Genomic DNA, 25,910 nt, shown 5'->3' on the forward strand with positions numbered 1-25,910 from the left:
GAAGTATACTATGTAAAATAACAATCTGGTGAAATCATGTCATATTTAATAAACAATATATCGATCATCACTTTATTTAAATGTAATTCACTAGTTTCGTGGTCCGCTTGACCAATTAATATCTTACAATTAATTAAGGTTTTCAGTTGAGGTAAAAAAGTCAATGGCACGAGCGGAATTCGAACCCACGATCTTCGGCTTGATACGCCGCTGCTGTACCACTTGAGCTATCGTGACCTCGATCCACTCGGAAACCAACCTCTCATCTCAACCGCACCTTTTGAATTTTCCCTCCTTTTTGCCATTTTTCAAATGTTGTGTAATCTATTTGATTCTCGGCGACAAATGAAATGGCCACGGAGAGCTTTAGTGAAGTATACTTCATTTTAAACTTATTAAATTCACTAGTCTCGTGGTCCGCTTGACCAATTAATGTCTTACAGTTATTTAAGGTTTTCAGTTGAGATAAAGACCTTTTTTTGACTTTTTTATATCAACTGAAAACCTTAATTATGGCCATTTCATTTGTCGCCGAGAATCAAATTGATTACACGACATTTGAAAACTGGCAAAAAGGAGGGAAAATTCAAAAGGTGCGGTTGAGATGAGAGGTTGGTGTCCGAGTGGATGGAGGTCACGATAGCTCAGGTGGTAGAGCAGCGGCGTATCTAGCCGAAGGTCGTGGGTTCGAATCCCTCTCGTGCCATTAGCTTTTTTATCTCAACTAAAAAACCTTAATTAATTGTAATATAATCTAACTTAATTCGGACCTTTTCTTGTTTTCTAATCTTGGCGGTGCGCCACGTTTTTACTCTGAAGATAGACTACAGGAATTAGGACAACTATGGATGTAGAGGATTGGTCCAAGCACACTACCTTGCAGTGGTCCCTCGCTTTCGTTGGTACAGGTGACCCTTGTGCTACATCAAGAAAGGTTCCCATATAATACAAGGAGGGAGCATGGTAAAAACGCTCAACTTTCTGGACTGTGGAATGAGAACCTTTGTTTACGCCTGAATTTAAATTGTATTTTTGTTTTTATTTAAGTTAGAGTATGTTTAGTCTCGTGGCCATGGGGAACGAATGTTTACGCCTACCGTTGCTATGGGAACCAAATGTTTACGGTTTCGGTTGCCATGAGCACCAGTGTTTACAGGTCGCCGTTGCTACGGTGATTTGTTTTGTATTTTTCATTACTATAGAAACGGCCCTTCCTTTTGTCAAGCCCAGTCAACTGGTCCAGTCGCGTCTCATCCGCCAAGAAGTCAGCACACGCTCCGTTTCTTTAAAGTTAGATGTTTCAGGCAGTAATATTTTGGACAAGTTATTTTGTTCGTTTAAGTTCTGTTCAACAATACGGGCGTTTTTATTATTATTAGTCCGCCGCACTACAATCAGTTGTGTTCTACGCCTTGATTCGCAACGACCGCCCGCCGGACATCTTCCCGCACCGCAGCATAAGTGGACCCGACTTCATCAGTCTTTCCCGCACAACCGCAACGCTACATCGCATCTATACATCAAGAGTACTCACAAGTGAACTTTTAGTTTAATTTAAATATATTCTTTGTACCTTCAATCTAACTTAGTTTTTCTTTCTTTTCTTCATTCATTGAAAAGCCCTTCCGTTTTTGCTTTGTTTAATTATTTTATTAATTTAAAACTAATACTATAATTTTATTTGATAGTTTTATTATTAAAATAAGAAACTAACTTTTGCCGTAACTTATCTGTCTTTTTCTTATAATATATTTATTATTTATATTAGATAACATTTTATTTTGCACGTTATTGCCTATTGACGCTGTCATAAGGATTTTTAATATAAAGAAGCTCTGATCCAATCAGGTGAGTGATTTGAGTGGCAAAGTGTCCTAATTAATAATTTTACAATAATTTTGGACATAAAGACATGATGAGGAGGCGATACGATATATTAAGAAAGGTTTTTAGCACTAGATTACAATGTATCGGAAAGAGGATGGCTTTGGAATATTTCTCATGGAAAGGCCGATAAAGTTTCCGTCCTAGACCTCTGTGAATAATGTCGCATTGACACTCCATGTTGTCGAGTTAATCTTATACTTTTCTTTATGAACCATTGTTTTTATATATTCTTTTTAGCTACTGCAAAAAAGACCAAATAATGACAGTACATATATTCATAATTACGAAGATCGTAAGAAAGGCAGAGTCTGACTGAATCCGTTGAAAAATCGTCTTCAATCATTAATTAAAGGGAAAAAATCTCAAGGAAATTTGCTCTTTTTTATGAAGTAGAACTCAAAGAAGTAGCATCTCGAGTATCAAAGCGTGCCGCACAATCGCACTTAATTAAAAACCCCTTTCGTTTTTGTAATTACTAAAGACGGTTCCGTCTCCCTTATTTTACAGAATCTCCGCCATATTTCTCGGCTATGTGTATTCGTTCGTACCACACTCGTCGGCCACGCCGTTTCAAGTCACGTACGACAGTTAATCCGGTCAAAAAAACAGTTTTGAAGCGCGTGACTGTCTCATACGGCTTAGTCCGACTCTCGCAAAACCATTTACCGTCTCCACATCTGTGAACCTTTCCGATATACACAATTCTTTTGAGGTGAAAACGCTGTAAACCTTTATTCCCGTCCGTCCATTCTACGGCTATTCTCTTAGAATCAAGATAAAAAATTGTTGTAATAATTTCTTTATTTTCAAAATAAATCATTATAAAGTATAAATAACTGTGGTTGTATATAATCGTATAAATATTTCGTACTCTTAAACCGAAAAGTAGTTTATTTTTATTTTTATTCCCTCCGCTTACGCAATCCAACTATCACCTCATACGATCAACTTATACTATTCTCTCCAGCAGTTTTGTATATAAAAGTTGTCCCAGTGGTTTAACTCGTTTGGTTCAACCCGAAATTAATATTCACAAGAAAATTAGCCGAAGCTGTACTCAGGAGACTGCGACGGACTCGAGCCCGAAGTTGTGTCGCCTCAGGGATTCGACAAGTTTCAGCGAGGTGACTTTCTTGGCATTATTTCCACGTGAATGGTCTCATTTAATTTTATTTGATTCAATTTTGAAACATTGGCTCACTTTGATTTTTGTGATTTATTTTCTTTCAGTTTGTCTTTTATTTTGCATTTAGTTTTCTTAAGAAAATATTTTTTCCTCATTTGGAATCGTTTCAATCAAACGATTAAACAGCGGTATTTTATAACATTAATAAACTACTTCCTATTGAATTTTTCTCTTTATGACCAGGTTGGTATTGAAATGTTGATATTAAAAAGCTTACTACCAAAGATCAGAATTGGGATTTAATTGGTATTTTTGTCTATGCATTTCGGCCTTTTCCATAAGTCCCTCATCAGATTCTAGGAGCTATTCATATTCATATTCCTAATGAGAAACATATAGAACGTTACAAAATGGATAGGCAAAAATAATTTAAAAAATCGCACGGCTGATATTTAGCGAGTTTACGTTTTTAAAAGGTTAACATTTTATCACCACAGCAGTTTTTATTTGTTTAATAAAAAATACATTACTCAAAAATTATTTCGGATTCCCGCGCAGTTGTATATTTTTATTTATAAATCGCTTTGTAATGAAACCAAGACCGAAAATTGAATCATAGAAAGGACTTTTTTTATAGTACTTCTATTTAGCTCGATTTTTTTTTTTTTTTTTTTTTTTTACGAGGGTTCGCAACATGAGGTTCCCGAGTACTCGTCGTCACAAGATTAGAGGATCTTTAGCGTCCGGCGTCCGAACTGGCTTATTCGGCCTTATCGGACGTTTTGATTCTCAAGATGAGAGCTGACGAACCTCCGCCTACGACGGAAGAGTGATACCGCCGCAGCATTGGTGTAGAGGCGTCCCAGCCTCTAAGGGCCGAGACAACCTCGCTCTCCGCTTGTCCGCATTGTGCATCGGGTCGTATGCCGCGCGGAAAGGGCTAACAAGCCGAAATACATCAGCCTGTTCTCCCGCGCACTCCCTAGATAGGGAAGGCGACTCTATCTCCCAGAGTATTGGGGCTTCCCATAGCGTAGAAACTACCGGATCCGCCTGGCCGCGGTTTTGTTTTAAGTGGAATTGCTAACCACACCCTAGATGAGCACCCCCTACGGTAAAACCTCCGAGCTCAGCCTACACCTGCCATGCGCATTCGAGGGACGCCACAGGCTTAGCCTAGGTGGTCCGATCCTTCGCTTCCCCAAGTACCACGCCGGCCATACGCACAACAATGCAAATTATACTCGAGTCAGAGAAACCGATTCACTACCCGGTTCCATCCGCTTACTCACGCGAGGGACTATTCAGCATAATCATTGCGTTCTCAACGCCTATACGCTGTCGTCCGGTCCACCGTCTCCCGTGAGGCCGGGGGTCATAACACTGGCCATACGCAAGCTTCACGAAGGTCACAAATAGAAGACAGCCTCTGTCTAATTTCCAGCTAGGGACGTCACCACGTACCACCAAGAAACCATTCCCAGTGTGACTAGGGCTGATTTTGGAACTTTTCAGTTACCCCGTGGTACAGATTGCCATACACCCTCCCCCGTCTATGCAGACAGGATTTGGTGCACTGGCCCACGTGTGACTCTGCTAATGCACCCGCCGCCTATGCCGACCCTAAGCCGACAGGTTGCCACGCCCTCTGGGCTACACCTAGTTTGTGTCCGGATACCTCCCTTGCAACCAAGAGTTCGGAGGGGTCAAAGGATAGAATGAAGGAACCCGGATTGAGAAAAGGGTCGTGGTTGAGAACTCGAGGTGAGTCACACTATACCACCCGTCGTCGCCGTAGTTCCACACAAGTGGGCTACGGCTCCCCGGGTGGGTAGGGTTCGCAACAGCAGAGCTTATGTAAACTCTCAGGGCGCCGGTGCCCATACTTACAAAAAAAGCCCATTTAGAAGTATGTCGGGTTCGAATGCATGGCCGCTGGATTCAAACCCGGCACCTTTACCTTACAGTGATGAGCGCCGAGTCAACGCCTAAACCGTTCCGGCCGCCCACGCCCCCTCCATACAACTGTATTTATTCCAATTTTTGATGATGCTTCTTTTTTAAGTAGGAAAACAAATTGAAAATAAACATACTTTTTGTAGATTAATAGTAAAATTGAGTATAGTATAAATAGCAGTATTGAGTAAACAAATTGAAGGTAGAATGTTATTTTTATAATGCGTTTCGTAGAGGTTTTCAACCGATGCCTAGAATTTTACAAGAAATTGTTTCATATTGCACATCCGCCGACCATTTCTATTCTATCAATTGCGTATTTATCACTTTTCATTTTTTTAGACTTTCCTCGTTTTGGGGAAAAAGCATAATCATGTACAACAATAATACCTGTAAGTTGGTAATACCTAAAATTTAAAAAAATGTGGCTAGAGAACTCCCGGAAATCGACGGGTCTTTTCTGTTTAAATATAAAAAATAACCGATGGATGAAGTGTTGAATTCCAATAAAAAAATTAATTTGTTACACTTTATTGTTATAAATTTTTACTACTTAAGTTTGTTTGCATTAAATTAATATTATAACAGAGCATTATTTTCTTAATTTCACATTTGTTCTTGTCTTCATAGTTTATAAACTTTAAAACTTATTTTATTGTTGTTACCCAGAATGTATATTTGTATTGTATATTTTTAAATTTCATTATATGTAAATATTGAGTCTAAAAATAAGCATAATCATTTATTATAAAGTAAACAACCACGCCGTTAACAATGTTTAAGGCAATAATTAATTTTATTAAGTATATAATTTTTTTAATATGCTAAATGCCAGTTTTTACATTTATAAAATTTTTTGTACGTTTCGATAGTTTTATTGTACCAAAACTCGGTCATTAATTATTACTGACGGAGAATTTCTTAATTTTTCTTCCAGCGTTGGTGTCAAAATAGTGATAAAATTCATAAATTCAAACAAAATATTAACTGCACAGTAGCACTCAGTTAGCCAACTAGTGCAGATTGCCAAAATAATGCTAATAATATTTAAACAAATAATTATTTAATTTACAATAACAATTTGACAATAAAGAAGTTAAAAGACTGGCAGATCTTCTTCCCAGTTTTATCCTTTTTTATGGTTCATTTCATGAAATAAATATTCTGCCAAAATCGCAAAAAAATCTTGCTGAATAAAAACTTGATCTAAATTAATATAAAACTAGGGTCAAAATTTTTTTTCGAAATTTATCATGAACAATAGTCAAATATGACTTATTTATAAAAGTATATAACAAATCAAGATTGCAGTTTTGGTTGAGATCGTATTCTTTTCAACTGTTATAAAATCGGCATTAAACTGAGGCGATTAGTTTCATTCAACAGAGTCCGAAATCTAACAAGGATCGGAATTGGGTAAGGCGATGGCAACAAGTTGATGCAACATGTGGTCCTCTACTTGTTGATGCTTACTGTGCGGGCCAACGGAGCGTATTAACAGTATGACCCAGAACATGCGAGAACTAGCGGACCTGTGTTTTTTCCCTCCACCTTGGTGAGCCATCCTGGCGGACTTGCTATAAAAAAGTTTATAATTTGCCCTATTTCTAAGGATAGAGGCTAAAGGCTATAAAGGAGAAAAACTACTACTAAAAACTAATACTAATTTTAATTCGCTTGTTTCGTGATCCGCTTGAATGATTATTTTTTTACAAGGATTATTCAGAAATCGTGAGATGCGGTCTGATGTGATGTAGGTTTCAGAAAAACATTTTCTTTATCGTGCCAACGTTTCGATCTTTATTGAGATTATCTTCAGGGCTCGTTGATTGAAACGTTGGCACGATAAGAAAATGTTTTTCTGAAACTTACATCACACCAGACCGCATCTCACGATTTCTGAATAATTATCGATTAACGGTCACTAATCACCACACATTTTTAAGAGGGTTCGCAACAGCAGAGGTTATATCAACCCTCACGGTGCCGGTGTTTTGGAAAAAAGCCCATTTGTAAGTACGTCGGGTTCGAATGCAGGGACGCTGGATTCGAACCCGGGACCTTTACCTTACAGTGACGAGCGCCGTGTCAACGCGGCCACCGACGCCCCAAATGATTAACTTTAAAAGGTTTCCTTGCATTTCTCTCTTGTTTCTGTATAATGTCTAAAGATATATAGAAATACTATTGCAAAATTAAATAGAACTTAAACTCAAATTATTTGAGTTTCAATGTTCATTTTTAAAGAACTAAGGAAAACACCCCCTTGCCTTAAAAAACAAACTTTAAATGTTAGTATATATAAATATGTGTAAGAATGTTTAGATGCATACAATAAAAAAACAATTATTGAATGACCATTTCATTAAATATAACATATGCTTATTCAGCCTTCGCTAATTCATATAACTCTGAAAACTAATTTTTAGGAAAAAAAATTTCGGAATTGAAGCCTACCAGTAAAACCCATAATGAACGTAGCTTCAGACACGTCATTAAAATAAAATATTTAAATATCATTAAAAAACGTATTACAAATATTTGTCAAGTGTAATTGCAGACCGAAAAGGGTTTACATTTTATTAATAAAAAGAGTATCACAAAGCGATCCGGTATTAAAAAAAAAAAAAAAAAAGAAGAAGGCAGAAAGAAAGCAATTAAAAAAAACTTTTAACCAATAGTCCAAAATCCTAATAAAGATAAATTAAAAGAAACTAAAATGGAAAAAGAAAGTAATATAATAGGACCGTACATAATTACTCAAGTTTGAAAATAAAACAAATAAGGAAATGAGATAATAACCAAAGTATGAAAGAAATACTCAATAAAAGTATTGGGTTGTCCGGAAAATAATGCAGGATTTTGGTATTAAACAAAAAAAAAGAAACTAGTTACTTTAAAGCAATGTTCTTTAATCAAAATAATTTCCCANAAAATCCTGCATTATTTTCCGGACAACCCAATAATAGTGACCAACAAAATATTAATACAAAAATTAAAGAAAATGTTCTCTTAGATGATTGCTCCCGGTTTTATTATATTGAACACAAACACACACAGTAAGTTTAGCAGCAAAAAGACTAAAAGGTACAGAGGTCTAATACGAAGTTAGGTGTCACAAGAAAAGATAAAGTAAGAATGAAACCCTCATAGAGGAAATGGATGTGGTGGAAGTCATAGAAGTAGCAAGAAAGAAGAAATAGACCTCGCAGGACACACGATGAAGATGGAAATATCAAGATGACCAAAATGTGTTTTATGATGAAAACCTAAAGAAGGAAAAACAGAAAACAAAAACATAGTTTAATCGATGGGAAAAGAAGATCGTAAAAATTGTAGGAAAAAATTGGATATATATACAGCACAAGAAAAAAAATCATGGAAACAAAATGGAAAAACACATGATCACTCACATGAATAATTCAACTATATTTATAATTAGGATAACATGTTATATTAAATTAATTTCTTAAATTGGGAAATTTTTTTGTGTTTTCTGTTTTTAAATGAATCAATAAAAGCTGTTAGTATTTTTATTTTTAGAATATAATATGTAACGACGTCATCAATTACCAAGCTAAGTTAACCATAGCTTGATAGAATTCGTGTTATCAAAATCAAATTGGATTGATTTTTCCAACAGTCTTTCTTTAGTTTATAGCATGAATTCATGTGTAGACGTGTCATTAATCTTTGAATAAATTTCTGTACATGAAACCAATTTAACTTATACCCTGTATTGTCGTCACATAAGTTTGTAGTGTCCAAGATTCCATGTTAACTGGGGGCCAGAGTTGGGCAAAATCAAACTAATTCAATCATGATTAAGAATTGTGATTGAAGTTTAATCATGATTGAATTAGTCATGACATTAATCATTATATGATTTAATCATAATTAATTCAATCAAGAAGTATGACTAAATCATATAATGACTAATTTACTCATGACTAATTCAATCATGATTAAACTACAATCAAAATTCTTAATCATGATTTCATTAGTTTGATTTTGCCCAACTCTGGCTACAATGACCAACTTACCAAAATCCAACCGACTCCGGATAAAAATTTTGAGATCAGAGTCGTGCTCAAGGCCAACCTTCAAAAAGTGTTATCATAAACGAAAACCAAAGTTACATAATTATTCTACATGTCTATTTTGTTACAATCAAAACCCCTAGATGGTGTATTTTCCAAATAATGTAGAAATCTCTCCTTTTAAGTGGAATACATTTTAATTCAAAAAATATTTTTTCCATTGATCGGTTATGTAAACATATTTACTTTTCAAAGCGTAGCGTGTTCTAGGATTTTTTCATTTTAATAATAATTATTTTTTGGCTTTTTATAACGACGGAGTTTTACTTATAATTGGAAGATTCATTATTTTAAATAAGGTTTTGAAGGATATTCGTTTTGATGAAAGAAATTTCTGTTAGAAATTTTTTTAAAAGTGATGAAGTTGTATATTTTTTATTTTTTTAGCATCCATTTGAACGTGATTTATCGAAATTTGGTCATGACTAACTATATTGTGACTAAATTAGTCATGCCTCGTATTTAATTATTATTCATGACTAATTTAGCCATCAATCACATATGGCGACTAATGACTAAATTAGTCACTTACTACCAATCATGACTAACGGTCTGAGTGATCAATCATTAAATTATTAGACATGATTAAGTTTTGCCCAACACTGCTGAGAGCCATGTTTGAAGCAAAGTCAACGAACGCTGTCAGATTTGGCTATAAGAATATTTTTGTATTAGATTGTGAGACGAAATTTGTTTCTGAGTGTAAATCCGACATGGACGCACTTGCTTTCTTTTATATTTATCTCATTGTGTGAAAGCCAAAAGGGGGAACAGGATATCTGCTAAACATGATTTAAGTCTGTAGATCTTACAAAGCAACTGTAGGATCAGGGAAGGAAATACTGCTGGGTCCATGACAAAGGATGCTTATAGAGTTGGGACACCATTTGTGTAAAGATATAAAGGATTGGTCCAAGCACACTGCGTCTACTACTCCCACGCTCTTATTGGTGAAGGAGACCCTTGTGCTATATTAAGATAGGATCCATACAATATTATTTTCGATTGCATACAACGCGAAACTCGCTAGACTATGGAAAATGTAAGAAAAAGAAAAAATACTTTGGACACGACGAGGAGGTGATAAGATGAATTATGAACGCTTTTTGAACTGGAGTGCAATGTTTCGGAAAAAGGATGGTTTTTGAATATATCTTGAAGAAAAATAAATATTCAGTTGAGGTGTGAGAGAGTGTTTTTGTCGAATTGGGGATGTAATTAGGTCAAAACCAGTAACATTGTGCTTTGGTTAGTACAGGATTAAGGACCTTAGTGATTAAGATTTTAAAAGATTTAAAGTTTATTTTTTGAGCAGTTTCTCGCTTTGATCTCGAGAAAAAAAGTTATGCCATAAGATGGAAAAAAGCCGTTTGGCGGATAAGTGTTGTTTAAACTGTCAACAACTTTTCACTAGCTTGAGTGTTCAACGTTGTGCAATTGCTGCTGAATTATAAGCTAAAACAAAATTATGCAACTTTTAAGTGGATTTGAAAATACGGCGCTCAGAATAGACTAAACACGCAAGACCGCACGGTCATGATGGCTTTTCACGCCTTATTGTGTTTTAAATCATTATGCAGATTATCATGAAGGTTTAGTGGAATATGGGACAAGTATTTTTGCAATAAATTTAACATAAAATAATAATAACAAAGAATAAAAATAATATATATTCTAAATGTACTAACTAGTAATCATAAAATTCTTTTTATCAGACAAGTGAAAGATTCTCGTCGAAAAGCATGCACTCCGACTCAGGGAAAAACACATTTTCCTTCAGGAACAGGACATCTGTGATGACGCATAAAATTTAATAATGATGTTATATTCTTATTTAAGAAGTAACCTGATCTTTTCATGGTTAACTTAAAAAATGTGTATCGATTCATCGACATAAACTCCTAATCTTAATTTTAAAAAATCTTTGACAGATAACTAGATACACTAAATAGATTTTTTGATAATTTTCAGGTGTCGCCTTTCTTACAAGGTCGTTTATCTATTCAACTAACTATTCAGCCGATACTGTCATGTAAAACTCAGTACAGAAAATTCTTTGAATCTCTGATCGGATTGTGAAAGCCGTCATTTTCCGCTACTCCTTTTTATTTCGGGAAAACGAGAGAAGATTTAATTGAAAAATGGAAAATATCTCAATACCGTATTATTTGACTAAGAAAGAATCCGTAATCCGATTAGAAGGCTTGCTGAATTAGGTAATAGTGAAGACTAATTTAACGATAGTAAGGCAATCTGGAAAATAAGTTAATAAATAATAATAATAAAATAATAAATAATAAAATAAAATAATAATAATAATAAAATAATAAAAGTAATAATTGCACAGATACGAAAAGAGAAGAAGCATTTTGACGGACACAACTAAACTATAAAACCTTTTTTGCGAACCAGCCATAGCTATCTAAAGCTGATTAAATGAAGCAGTTATTGTTAATGTTGTTAACATCTAGAAAGTTCTGTCACGGCGTTGTGAATTTTTGAATTCCAATATTTCAATTTTATAAGTTTGTGCCAGAAATAAGACTGAAAGGATTCAGTCGAAGACTGGTACTATCAATAATTAATGTTGCTTCTATAAATGACTTTAATTTTGACGAAAAAAATAGTAACAAAACGCAACTTGTATTTTACATAAGAATAATTCGTTATTTTTTTCTAGACAATTTAAAAAAATTGTATATTCTCAAGGCAGTGAGTTAGCAAACCTGTTTTTGCGGCATTTAACATCTACAGCCTATTTTCACCCAATTTTCTTTACCACCCTGTGTAAAACATAATGCGCAGTTTAATGATGATGGATGCTAAGAAGTGGGGGCCTTTATTCCCCAAGAACTGTAGTCTTTTGGCTCATTGTACCTCCCTAGTTCCTTAGTTCTGTACAACTTACTCGTTTCTTCTAAGAAGTACTAGGTCATTGATTGTCATTGCTACACTTTTTCCTTGTTTTTCTTTGCTGATCAGGTTATTTATCCATTGACGGGTTATTTCTCATTCAAAGGTTATACGGGTTGGGGTTGAATATGCCTATGTTGAGAGGTTGTTTTCTCAGAAATCAGCACCGGTAAGTAATCCTATCACTCCTCTGAGTTTAACCCTCTCTAGGTGTAGCAGTGGGTATGCCAGTCTTGGTGAGGGTTGTTTTATTGGGTTGTCCGGAAAATAATGCAGGATTTTAAGTTTTCATTAAAAAAAATCTATATAAAATATTCTGTTTACGTTTACAGGATTACTCATTTGTATGNAAAATCCTGCATTATTTTCCGGACAACCCAATAAAGTAGGTTTACTGTGTTTACTACCTCTAGAGTTTATGGCGGCGAACATTCAAATTGTCGCCAAACCCCTACTGCTCGAATATCCCATCGTTCAATGCGAGACAATTGGAAAAGGAAGAGGCCCTATGAGGAATGGTGGGGGAGTCGGGTTTCGAGCGAGAAACGGAAAGGACGAAAGAAGTGGTCTGTAATAGTCTGCGCAAACCAGAAAAGAAGAAGTGTGTAAATTATTTTTTTATATCGTACGTACGAATTATAATTTTTCAAAATTATATGAGATCATAGTTTTGGCCAGAAGAGAATTAATTTATATTTTTTTAAATTTTATTTTGTATTTAGACAAAGCTCGTTTTTTTAAAATAATTAAATATGTTTGGCTTTATAATTAGGAAAGTATTTGTTTATTTATTTTTATTTTTTTAATTATAGGAAAGTATTTGTTTATTTGTTTACTTTTTTATTATAGAAAGAATTGTTCAATAAATAGTTTTTGGTGGAATTTATTTTATTTAATTTACCCTAACACTACAAGTTTATACATGTCTCTGTTTCCCTCTTTTTGACGATCATTCAGTGACGGATTTTTGTTATCCTAAGGTTCAGGGAGCACTGTTACTTCTGCAATGGATGGTGTCGTTTTAATTAACCCTAAAGCACGAGGATAAAAAATCAAGAACAACTTAGAACATTTTTATGGCAACATTTTGTACTAAAATGTGCAAAGACAGTATATTTTAATTTTTTAGTTATGCCACTAATTTCAATAAGTTAATTAACTAACTTTAATGACTTATTTTTCTTCAGAAGATAGAAGCTTAGGGCATTTAAACTAAAAGAATAACGTAGTTTGTAGGAATACAAGTGGATTTTTTGTATATAAATGTAATGAATTTATATGCTGACCGGTTTAAAATCAATTGTGTAGCAATTATATAGTAAGATTGTTCGTTATGTTATTATATTGTATGTTGAAGATTCATATAGTTACAATTGTTTTGAGTTTGTATCATACATTGTACGATTAACAACTTTTTTCAATTAATTTACATTACTCTCTCTTTCTAAATTTATATCATATAATTTTATCGCAGGATTAATATAAATTTTGCAAAAATAAAATTGTTTTTGTGGCTATCCACCGACTAAACGTTTTTACTGTCAAAAGAGTATTAAAAAGTATCAATCACGCCATATTCTTAAAATAGGCTGAAATTATTCATGTGGTGAATCGATACTAAAAGGGCGACTTTACAAGAAGTCGGAAACTTAATGGAAATCATGAATCCCGGGGCGGTAAACAAACCTCACCTTCTGCCTCATAAAAAATTTGCATAAACTCGATACTTGCTTTTTTTTTAACTGAATGCTTAATCTTGGATCTCAGGGGAATTTTTTTTCCCAAACTACCTGCCGCCTCGGCCTGGGTTGTATTCATTTCAAAAATATAGAGATACTAAATTTTTATGGTGATACTCTATCAACGTTTATAAGGACTTTATTGTAGTTTATTACGTTTTCCTTCGTGGCAAAGTAATAATAGACCGTCTTGATATTTCAGTTGGTTCTTTAATGCTCTCTGAACTGGATATAACAGAGATATCAAAACTTTTCATAAACGTCGTAGGTTAATTTAATTGGTTGATTTTCATTTTTTCCTTTTTTTAAATTGCTAACAGTACATTTAAAACTTTTTTATTATTTTTCTAAAACTTTATTCAAAATGATAACGGTTGAAGGTTTTAAATCTATAAGGATAATATATATCTGAATAACAGCCCTTTCCCATTTGCAGGGGATAACGCGGGTTTGCAATGACACATTTAAACAGTGCAAAAAATTTACAATAATAGAGTTCGCACATATAAATACGCTTGTGAAACGAAACATCATGTTTTTAACGAGTGAACTTTTACCATTTGAGTTACGAGCACAATGAAAAGAGAAAATAAATTGGATGACATGTATTTGGTCAAGGCGTAGGACGCTTCTAGAAAAAAGAGAGAAGGAGAGAGAAAAATTGAGAGAGTAAACGCCCCTTTAATCGTTGTCTTCCCGAGGCAGCCCGATATTGGCCATTAATCCTCCCTTTCCCTCTTTTGAGTTGACCCAACCCTCCGAACTGCTATAAATAAAAACTGAGCTTTACTCAGATGAGAAATTAATTCAACTTAATTAAACTCTTTCGATGCCAAACCCACTTTCGCACTATCTTTCTTTTACTGTTCTATCCGCCTATGTATCTATCTAATCTATCAAATTTAATGCCATTGTCTGTTTATATCTTTTGAATGTTTTCCTCTCTCTTTCACACACTCTCTCTTTATCTATATGTCTATCTATCTAAATGGTACAGACGCCATGCCACATAAACTTCTGATTACGGAAGTTTATTGTCATTATCATTCTTCATGCTTAGACCTGCTCGTCTCGCCAAATCGGAAGGATCTGTATGGATGTAGATTGGGCCGTCGGGAGCTAGGTGACCCAAGGTAACTTCGCAAGCTAAGATCGCCGTCAACAGTTGAAAAGCCGTTGCCATCTCTTAAGTTCACTGAATCTTCGCGTCACTCTTCAAACCGTGGCTGAAAATAGTAGACTGCCGAGTAACTTGAATTGAAGCAGCGTTTTTGGTGAATCGGTGGTACAAATGTACCATTCCCAAAAATCTGCTAAACCACCGATCTATAATGGTTCAAGGGAATTATTGAAAGGCCGATATCTTTCTGACAAATGTTGGAGTCCTTGGACAGTAACCTACAATCCGAAGAACTAGACAGCTGTTTAGCGAAAAACACAGCGTTGACATCGATACAAGCGTCATTCAGGAGTGGTAGATGTTGGATGTGTGCTTGTGAAGAACTGGCGATAAAGAAGTCGTCCAAATATTTAAAGCAGAAATCGTTGCCAGAAGGAACTTCAGCTAAAAAAATGTTAGAATATCCGAGCTGCATTGAGTTAAGCAAATTTCATGAATGGAAATTAAAACATTTGAAAGTTGTTGTGATCGCAGTCATTTTTATATCTTTGTCATTGATGGGAGGTGTTGGCACTCTCTGAGGATGTTGTGGGTCGGAAATATAGTTTTATTGTGCATGACATGTGTTACGACCTGGAAAAACGGCATAGGTTAACGATCTGGCGTTATGAATGCATTGACTATCGCCAAAGATCATCACCGTTGTTCTTCGGACCCAATGGAGTGGCCTTTCCAAAAGGCTCTTTAAGGGTATGCATATGCCATTTCGAATCATTACGTTGAATTGTTTTGCCGCTTTCAACATGGTGGGGTGCAGTCTGCGAGGCCTAGAGAACAGTGGTGGGCCGGTGGTGGTAATAAAACTTTTACAGAACAGGAGAGTCGAAAAGGTTTTGGAGTAGGGTGAGTTAGATTTATTGTACATGACAAGGGGAGCTGAGGGACGTCAAATTGAAGCTGAAAGTTTGCACGGACGTTTTACCGAGTGGGGAATCAATATTAGTCAAGGAGAGGTAAACGTTGTCCCTTCGCAACGACTAAAAAGGTGAAGTGCTCCAGGATGTCCGCTCTTAAAATTGGCTTCTAAACATCCGCTACGATAAATGGCCATGCAAAATGGCAGCATAGGCTTAAATCCCGAACACTTTTTGATCATATGCTTTGATTGCCGCAAGTGTTGGTTTGTCCGGTCGTCGGTGTCTGTCCGCAGGTTCAACGTATAGTCTGCGCCCGAATCAACGAGGAACCTGAATTTGTAGACCTGTCGTTGACAAATAAGCGGCGAAATTAACCTGAACGTGTTCCGCCACTTGATAAAGTAAGATTAGTTTAACAATGAGTTGATTTATTTTACATAACAATACATCTTACATATTCGTGTTTGGTCGACGAATTTTGTGTAGGACGACACATTTGACGACCGGCTCTGTTCGGTGACCCCGGGGAACTTTTTTTTTTTTCAAAAGTGAAATTTCTCGCCACGTTATTCGAGCCTGCGCCGAGTTCGGTGCGACTCACAATAACGTGGAATAATAAGATACAATAAGAAATATTTAATTTTGCTTCTATTATTTAAGTAATTACGGCTATAAGAGCCTTAAGACTGAGAAAATAAGTTAACGTTAATATTTATTCAGTTATCAAATAAAACGTATATTGTTCAACTCCCTGTTCGCGTTCTGTTGCTTCGGTATTAAACCGGAATCCCAATGCTCAACTAATCTGTCTAACTGGAACTGGAATTATTAACGGGATCAATGTTTGCTGACGTCAATATTGACCATCGACGCGTTATTCCAGTTTCATTGCGATTAGTTAATTATAACATTTCGATAATTACACCATATGCGAGCACGAAGTCATAAAGGAGGTAAGGCACGAAGACCCGAAATACATCTTACTTAATAACTGTTCGCCTATTTTGTGTTATGAATGAAAATAGTTTTCGGCATTATCCAATGATGACCCGAAAATGATAACATCAATTGAGTGTACTATAAAACTGTGTATAAAACATAATCATGTGCAAATAATCTAATATTATTATCATCTTTCTTTATTTTCAATCCTAAATGACCTAAGAATTTATAGCTCTAATAAGGCAAAAAATGATAATAAATTAAGGTTTGTCAAAAGCAGTTATAACTAAATTACAACACTCGTCTCATTTGAACGCATCGACATTACCTGATGCTATCGGGGTAGATTATCAACAAAAACACTAAATAATTTAATTAGTCTAGTGTCTCTCTCTCTCTCTTTCTCTCTCTCTCTCTCTATCTCTCTATCTCTCTCTCACTCTCTCTCTCACCCTCTCTCTCTCTCACTCTCTCTCTCTCATACACACACACACACACACACACACACACACACACACACACACACACACACACTCACTCAATTTCTCTCTTTCTCGCTACCCTTCTCTCCCTCTCGGTCTCTGCCATTCTCACTTTCTCTAGCTCTCCTTCTCTATCATTTTCTTTCATTCTCTTCTCTTCTCTCTGTCTATCTCTTATGCTCTCTCTCGTTCTATCTCTTCAACTCTCTCTCTTTCTCTGTATCTATCGTGTTATCTATCCATCAAAACAGTAAAAATGCTTTGTCTACGTCTTCTCTTTTTCTGCTCATCCAACGTCTCTGTAGCTCAAGCATTCTCTCTCTCTCTCTTTCAATCTCACTCTCACGCACTCAGTCACTCTCATTCTCATTCGTATACATTACTTTTTTAAGCCTGGAAGCGCTCCTGGATGATAATATAGAGAATTTTTTCGCTTTCGCGGAGTTAAGTTGCCTCGAAATGTATACATTTTCGAAAATATAAAAAGGTTGATTGTTTTTTTTTCTACATTAAAAAAGGAAAGAAAAACTATAACCAGATGTTACACTGAAAGGAACTTTTTTAATAAAAACAAATTTAATTTAATGTGGCTTTGATCATGTAAAGATGTTTTAACATTATCTGACATTTATTGCTAACCACTTTTACAAACAAATGGAAATTATTTTCTCTCTCTCTCTCTCTCTCTCTCTCTCTCTCTCACTCTCTCTCGCTCTCGCTCTCACGCTCTCTCTCTCTCTCTCGTGGTTTTTCAGATGAAAACCCTAAGATCCGTTTTATTCTAATCTAATTTTACTCATACTCTTCCCTCTTCGTCTCTCTTCCTCCAAATTTTATTATCTTTCCTTTGCTTTTTCTGCTCTTTCTCTCCCCTATTTTGGTTTATTATACGCTATTGTTAGTTGACAGCTGATGTGGTTAATTATACTTTTGCGACCAGTATGTTTACAAGATCGATTGTAAAGCAAAAAGTATTATTTGAATCAAAAGATATATAAAATATAAATATATAAATATAAGTTGTAATAAAATATGATGAAATTGGTATAAAATAAGAAATAAAAAATGAGCGTCCCTTCTGAGTCATATAACCATAGTTCTAATAGGTGAAAAATACCGGATTACCGTTTTAATTCAATACTGTAATACTGACATCGTTGGTCGTCGAATTAACCGTTGAATCGGTTCATGACATAATGCAGGGGCAATTAACCAAAAATGACACTGACATTAATTTGGGGTTAGAGGCAAAAACCCGTCAATACCACGAAACAACAGTTATCTCTCGGTCCTGGGAGGCGAGATTTTATTTCGGTTGAAAATGACTTCTCCACTCGGACAAAGGTTGTAGGAAAAAGTTAATACTGAAGAACTCGCAAGTTAGAAAAAACCTTTCGATCCAATCGCTGTACGGGTCAGACATCACACTCCAAACGGCTGAAAAGTTCAACCCACCTCTTCTTGGTTACATTTTTAAATTTCTTTGAATATTTGAACAACCCCAACGGGTCCAATTCAAATATTTGTAATTGGAAACGAAATTTCTGGAAACTGTTAATGGCGGTAATATATTCAAACATCGAATTAGCTTTTAAAGCTATAAACGAATTTATTTAATTTCCGTTAACCAAATGCATGACAATTCGATAAATCTAATAAAAAAGTACATATATTTACCAAAATAATTTTTTCATCTAAAACCAGTTACCCAAACAACTGAGAAAATGCCTAAAAAGCATGTTAATCATGTGTGGTGATTAGTGACCGTTAATCGATAATTATTCAGAAATCGTGAGATGCGATCTGGTGTGATGTAGGTTTCAGAAAAACATTTTCTTTATCGTGCAAACGTTTCGATCTTTATTGAGATCATCTTCAGGGCCTGGGATTTACAAACATTGTTTACATTTAATAAATACATTTAGGATGTGGTAACGTGATATTTTGCATTGTATAAATTCACTTTTCCACATCCTAAATGTATTTATTAAATGTAAACAATGTTTGTAAATCCCAGGCCCTGAAGATGATCTCAATAAAGATTGAAACGTTGGTACGATAAAGAAAATGTTTTTCTGAAACCTACATCACACCAGATCGCATCTCACGATTTCTGAATAATCATGGCGAGCATTTAGCATGAACCTTTGGGAAATATAAAAACTGTAAATTAATTTTTCCCATCGTTCAGGATTATATTTTGTAGATCTTAGCCTGGTAACCAGCCCTTTCAAAGTAAATAATTAAATTAATTGCAAAATGAAAAAAAGTTAGAAAATCTTTAAGGTACAATTAATAAATCCGATCACTGTCAAAACATTTGACACAAAATAGATGTTGCTCTCGACACCCAGTATAAAGTATGCAAAGTTGAAGGGTGATATATATGATCGAGGTAGACAGCTGAATAAATATAAAAGTGTATATATAAGCATATGATTGAGAGACGGATTGATAGATTCGTAAATAAACCCACTTAGTATATCAGATTGAATTAAATTTTGTTGCTTTTGGGTTCCTGATGAGTTATGTTTACACTATCATATTTTCTTATATTGTTTTACTTATCCTTCTTATGCAATTGTTAAAAGCCAATTTTAAACCAAGTTCATTGACTCGTAATTACGGTTTTGTGTTTATATAAATTAAAGTCCATCAGCCTGTTGAATCACTCTTTATATGTAAATATCCTACTAGATTTATACCAATATCTATACATCTATCCAGGTGATATTTTATGGATGAAAAACTTTCCCTAATTGAATTGTTATAGGTTTACAAGCCGGTTATTGTTCTTGAGACATGCGTACTGAAAGATGCAGTCCCTTATAGCTTAATCCATAATTTAGTCTAGACGTGAAACACTAAAGACTCATTATCGGTTAGGTTTCTTTGCATATCTTGTCTGCATGCAGTGGTTTATATTAGTGACATGAAATGAAGTTTTGTTAATTTTTTTAACTGAAAACCTCAGGCGTTTTTTAGGTATAAACAAAGAAGATCAGTTTCAAACTGCCTTATATTTGCAAGAGTTAATCATATAATGATAAAAATTCAGTGATACCAGAAAAAATTAGGTATAAATAAAGTTTGCCTACAATTAAATTCACTAGTTTTCGTGGTCCGCTAGACCAATTAATATTTTCCAATTAATTAAGCTTTTTAGTTGATATAAAAAAGTCAGTGTTACGAGCGGGATTCGAACCCACGACCTTCGGCTAAATACGCCGCTTCTCTACCACTTGAGCTATCGTGTCTTCGTTCCACTCGGACACTAACTTCCCATATCAACCCCACCTTTTAAATTTTCCTTTTTGCCATTTTCAAATATCGTGTAATCTATTTGATTCTCGGCGACAAATAAAATGGCCACGGAGAGCTTTAATGAAGATATACTTCATTTAACTTATCAAATTCACTAGTTTTCGTGGTCCACTGGACCAATTAATATTTTTCAAATAATTAAGATTTTTAGTTGAGATAAAAAAGTCAGTGTCACGAGCGGGATTCGAACCCATGACCGTCGGCTATATACACCGATTGTTGTCTACAATCACAAATTTGTTAACGTCTAGATAGTTAGGCTTACTTTCTATTATTAAACAATTATAAATTATTGAAAACTTATTTACTAAGTAAGTTAAGGATAAAAGAAATATAAGAAACGAATAATACTACCCACGCTTTATAGATTTACTATGTCATTAACTAATTACCAAAATATCATTTGATATTATTTTTGTATAATAATTTACAATTAATTAAGGTTTTTAGTTGAGATAAAAAAGTCAATGGCACGAGCGGGATTCGAACCCACATTCTTCGGCTAGATACGCCACTGCTCTACCACTTGAGCTATCGTGACCTCGATCCACTCGGACACTAACTTCCCATCTCAACCCCAACTTTGGAATTTTCCCTCCTTTTTGCCATTTTTCATTTATCATTAATTGGTCAAGCGAAGTCAAGACCACAAAATTAGTGAATTTATGCATTTCATTTGTCGTCGAGAATCCAATCCGATTACACGACATTTGAAAAATGGCAAAAAAGAGGGAGAACTCATAGGGTATCTAGCCGAAGATCGTGGGTTCGAATCCCGCTCGTGCCATTAACTTTTTTTCATCTCAACTAAAACCCTTAATTAATTGTAATGTATTAATTGGTCAAGCGGACCACGAAATTAGTGAATTTAATGAATTTAAATGAACTATACTTCACTAAAGCTCTCCGTGGCCATTTCATTTGTCGTCGAGAATCCAATCCGATTACACGACATTTGAAAGATGGTAAAAAGGAGGGAAAATTCAAAAGGTGCAGTTGAGATGGGAAGTTAGTGTCCGAGTGGATCGAGGTCACGATAACTCAAGTAGTAGAGCAGCGGCATATCTAGCCGAAGATCGTGGGTTCGAATCCCGCTCGTGCCATTGACTTTTTTATCCCAACTAAAAACCTTAATTAATTGTAAAATATTAATTGGTCAAGCGGACCACGAAATTAGTGAATTTGTATAATAAGTAGGACCGATTTTTAATCCTTTATTAGAGTTAAATTCACTCTTTTCAGTTCTAAACATAAATCAACATGAAACATGATCCTTTTTAAGATGTTATACAGAAAAATATTTTTATACTTTTAATTAAAACCCTGTGCACAGCTGCAATTCATAGTGAACCAGCAAAATTGATAATTAACACAATCAAAATGTAGTATGCGCTATGCAGGATAAACGAGGTCACACAGCCGTGGAACTCTATTACATCGAGTCTGTCAATTTATCAAGATATCCCTCGGCCATAACGGCTTCAAATTACCTGTGGGATTTCCAGGAATTTTGAGACAAGCTGTTGGTATCGGATTGAGATATGTCCGCTACAAATAAGGTGTGGGGGTCATTGTGTCTCTCTCGTGCTTTTTCTCTTGTCCTAACTTTTTACCTCTCGTTGTTACCTCAGGTTATGAACTTACTATTCAAAGAACAAGAAGACGCAGAAACACAAAACGCTTTTCACCCTCACCGTTTGATCATGGAGGCCCTGCTCCGGCCGAAAATTTATGATAGTGGATATTCCAAAAAAGCAGGTTTAAACACACCCATTCTAGCTAAAAAAATATTTTCACTTTCTAGACATCTCACACCCCAGAGTATTCAATATTTCTCAAGGCGGAGGATAGTCTCCTCATTCACATCAATACAGAACATACAACATATAAGCATTTATCAATTTAAGAACTCTAATAGCACTGATGTACTGAGACAGCGATCCGTAAACGCTGCCTCGAAAAGGTTAGACTCTGTGGCTCATCCTGCAGGATCCTAGTTTTAGCATTGTAAAATTTGTTTAACGCTATTCTCTTGGCACATAATGGGCACCGACGCGGTCTCTTTCCTGTCAGTAAGTGCCCATGCGAAAGCTTAGTTTGGTCCGTATGGATTGAAGTTTTTTCTTTTTTCACCAAACTATGTATTTCCATATCAGTCTTGTTGAAGTTAAGTTTGTCTTTTAATTAATTAAGGTTTTTAGATGAGATAAAAAAGTTAATGGCACGAGCGGGATTCGAACTCACGACCTTCGGCTACATACGCCGCTTCTCTACCACTTGAGCTATCGTGACCTCGATCCACTCGGACACCAACTTCCCATCTCAACCGCACCTTTTGAATTATCCCTCAATCCCTCAATTCTCCGTGGCCATTTCATTTGTCGTCGAGAATCCAATCCGATTACACGACATTTGAAAAATTGTAATTTATTACTTACGGTGGGTTGTAAAGTAACCGTCGACAAATCAGAAAGCTTCCCTTAACCAACAAAATCTCCCCCTAAAAAGATACTTGTCAGAATTGAATATTCCTGTAGCTTAACCAATTTAAAATATTGGTCTATTTTAAAGGGTTAGAATTGGCCTTTTTTTAAAAGTAGTTGTAACATAGTACATATGGTAATTTTTGGATTCGTTAGGAGCGGTCATGAATGAGGTTGTTTGGATAAACACTTTTTTCATTTTTTTCCGACGTTTCAAACTTTATTCGGTTCATCTTCAGGTCGTGGGTGAATTAGAAAACATAGGTGATTGGAAAAATACAACAGATGCAAATATAAACTTTGAACCCAAGTATTTCATACTGAAATAAAGTGTGGGCTATTCTTGTGGTGTCATATTGGTGTTGTGTGAAATTGTTGTGAAACCTATGTTTTGTAATTCACCCATTGACCCTGGCCCTGAAGGTGACCGGAATAAAGGTCGAAATGTCATCACAAAATGTAAAAGTGCTTTTATAAACTTCCTCATTCTTCACCGCTCCTCAGCAGGTCAGAAAAAAAGCTTCAATCTTCATAGCTCCAGAGGATCGACAACAAACGATTTCTGCCTATTATACGAATTTTTTCACATATTTGAAAAATGGCAAAAAGGAGGTAAAATTCAAAAGGTGGGGTTGATATGGGAAGTTAGTGTCCTAGTGGATCTAGGTCACGATAGCTCAAGTGGTAGAGCAGCGGCGTATCTAGCCGAAGATCGTGGGTTCGAATCCCGCTCGTGCCATTAACTTTTTTATCTCAACTAAAAACCTTAATTAATTGTAATATTGTCTTTTAAATTGTCAGTTTATTCGTGAGTAAGTTAGATCTATGGTCAAGTAACGTAAACAATAATTTGTACAGTCTTGCAATTTCAGTCTTCAGTAGGACTTGTTTAATTTGTCAATATACAGACCCAGGGAAAATAGATTTCTATTAAAGGAAACCGTAGAAAAAGTTGAGTTTTGAGAGTCAAATGAGAGTGGATTTAGTTTCATATACTAGAGAAGGTATAATGAAGTTGATTTCATGACTACTGAGGAAGGATCATGATTAGAAATAAGATGGCTGTGTCCGCAAGACCATATAATATTACTAAGGGAATACTGCTGGTTGTATACATTGTGAGTAATAATGACCACAGGATGGTGCCCTGAGGCACTGTTCGTGAAGGTGCAGAAGTACCGCTTTGTCAGATAGGATTTAAGTATTAAAAAGTATGTGAAAGAGTACAAGCCACTGTACACAGTAAACCAAGATGCTATACCCGAACGAAAGCTTGACCCACATCGAAAAAGTCACCTGATCAATACTCTTTGGGTACAACAGACGACGTTATAGGTTACACAACAGGATGCAAGAATATTAGCAGTTTCAGCTGGTGAAGGTCCTCACTGAAGATGGGGCAAAGCCGATGTTAGCGTAGTAACATCACAGCCGCGATTGTAGACGGACCCAGTAAGTCACCTAGTGACGGTTCAACCAATTCTGCTATTGATAACAATCTTTTCAGGAGGAACTTTTCAAGAATTTGGCCTAGGGTAGAAGGAGAGTGTCAGGGCAGTATGAGGTTGAATGTTGAGTTTTTGGATCACTTAAATTACAGAGTATTTCTACTGAATTGGAAAGTATGCTCTTCGTACAGCGTTGTAAACGTATGTCAGAAAAGGAGCACTTTTTAAAATCAATTTCTGCGGAATGTTGATCGTAATTAGGTCATACTCTGGGGCTTTTCAGAAGGTTAACTTTATGATAATACGATTAATTTCAGAAGGAAGAAAAGTCCTGGGAAGTAACGTAAGGCGAATTTACTGTCAGTTCAATCTCGGCAATGTTGGTTGGTGTGTGTATGAGGCGTGAGAAGTTAAGATGTCAGACAGGTAATAAGGAATGTGCTGTACTTTGTCTTCGTCAACTTTGCCCCCAGGATTAATTATTATATTGGACTGTGAAGAAAGACCTTTGTACACATGGGGTGTAATAATACAGTGATTTGTCAGAAATCGTGTATTGTTTTTTTGTTTAACCCTGTTTTTTTTGTCTTGGTAGCCAAGCTGCAGTTCAAGTATTTTTTAATATCTATTTTTTGAATATTTTGGAATGATAATGTGAAATGCCACAGCTTCGTCAATGTCTTACTGTGTCTTCGGGGAAGTATTTAAGTTTATATGAACTATCTATTAAATACCCATTGTTAATGTTTGTTTTCCTGTAAGGCGCTTATCTAAAGTTTGTTATTTAACAAAGAAAACCGTATATATATATATATATATATATGTGATATAGCGTGTCTCTTGTCCTTTTTCGTTGGGCCCAACCCTGAATTCGGAAATCCGAAAACAAAGTCCCAGAGGTTTTTTACGATCGGACCTGACTACAATTATTTCATTGATCGATCAGGCACCTTTTATATTTCATTTAAACCAAAGTAAATACGACACCAAATGTTTGTTAAATTTGAATCTTTAATTACAATTTACTTTCACATAAAATGACAATATATTTTATTAATTATTATTTTTCATTTAAAGAATCATTTTATCCTATAACAAACCTATCGCAAATCTACAAACCGTAGTTTAAAATGGAATTTGATTCTCGTTTTATAGTTCCATAAAGAAAGGTAAAGAAATTATTATTATTATTATTATTTAAATTTTGACCACCAAATTAGAAAATACAATTAAAATATTAACACAACTTTTAAAATGAAATATTATTTCTTTTATTTTTCTTTATAAAAATATATAGCCTTTTAAAACATAATTATAATTATTATTTTTTTATTTTGACGTCAAAGTAATAAAAATTAACTCACTTGAATGTGTGCACGCCAAATTTTTCTTTTTACCAAAAATAGCTGTTTACCCACACAAGCCAGAAAGGGATATGTTCTAGGACTTGAATAAAATAGCCCTTTGTTGTTG

The 25,910-nt window shown here is 35.1% G+C and overlaps 1 protein-coding gene across 2 annotated transcripts in view; it reads right to left on the reverse strand.

Moving 5' to 3' along the window:
* Positions 1 to 25,910, reverse strand: part of LOC112126113 — a 302,358-nt gene that overhangs the window by 39,620 nt on the left and 236,828 nt on the right. The gene's annotated exons all lie outside the window — the stretch shown is intronic.

Source organism: Cimex lectularius, unplaced genomic scaffold (genome assembly GCF_000648675.2).
Source record: "Cimex lectularius strain Harlan isolate CLEC.00 unplaced genomic scaffold, Clec_2.1 scaffold105, whole genome shotgun sequence".
In the NCBI taxonomy this organism is placed as follows: Eukaryota; Metazoa; Arthropoda; class Insecta; order Hemiptera; family Cimicidae; genus Cimex; species Cimex lectularius.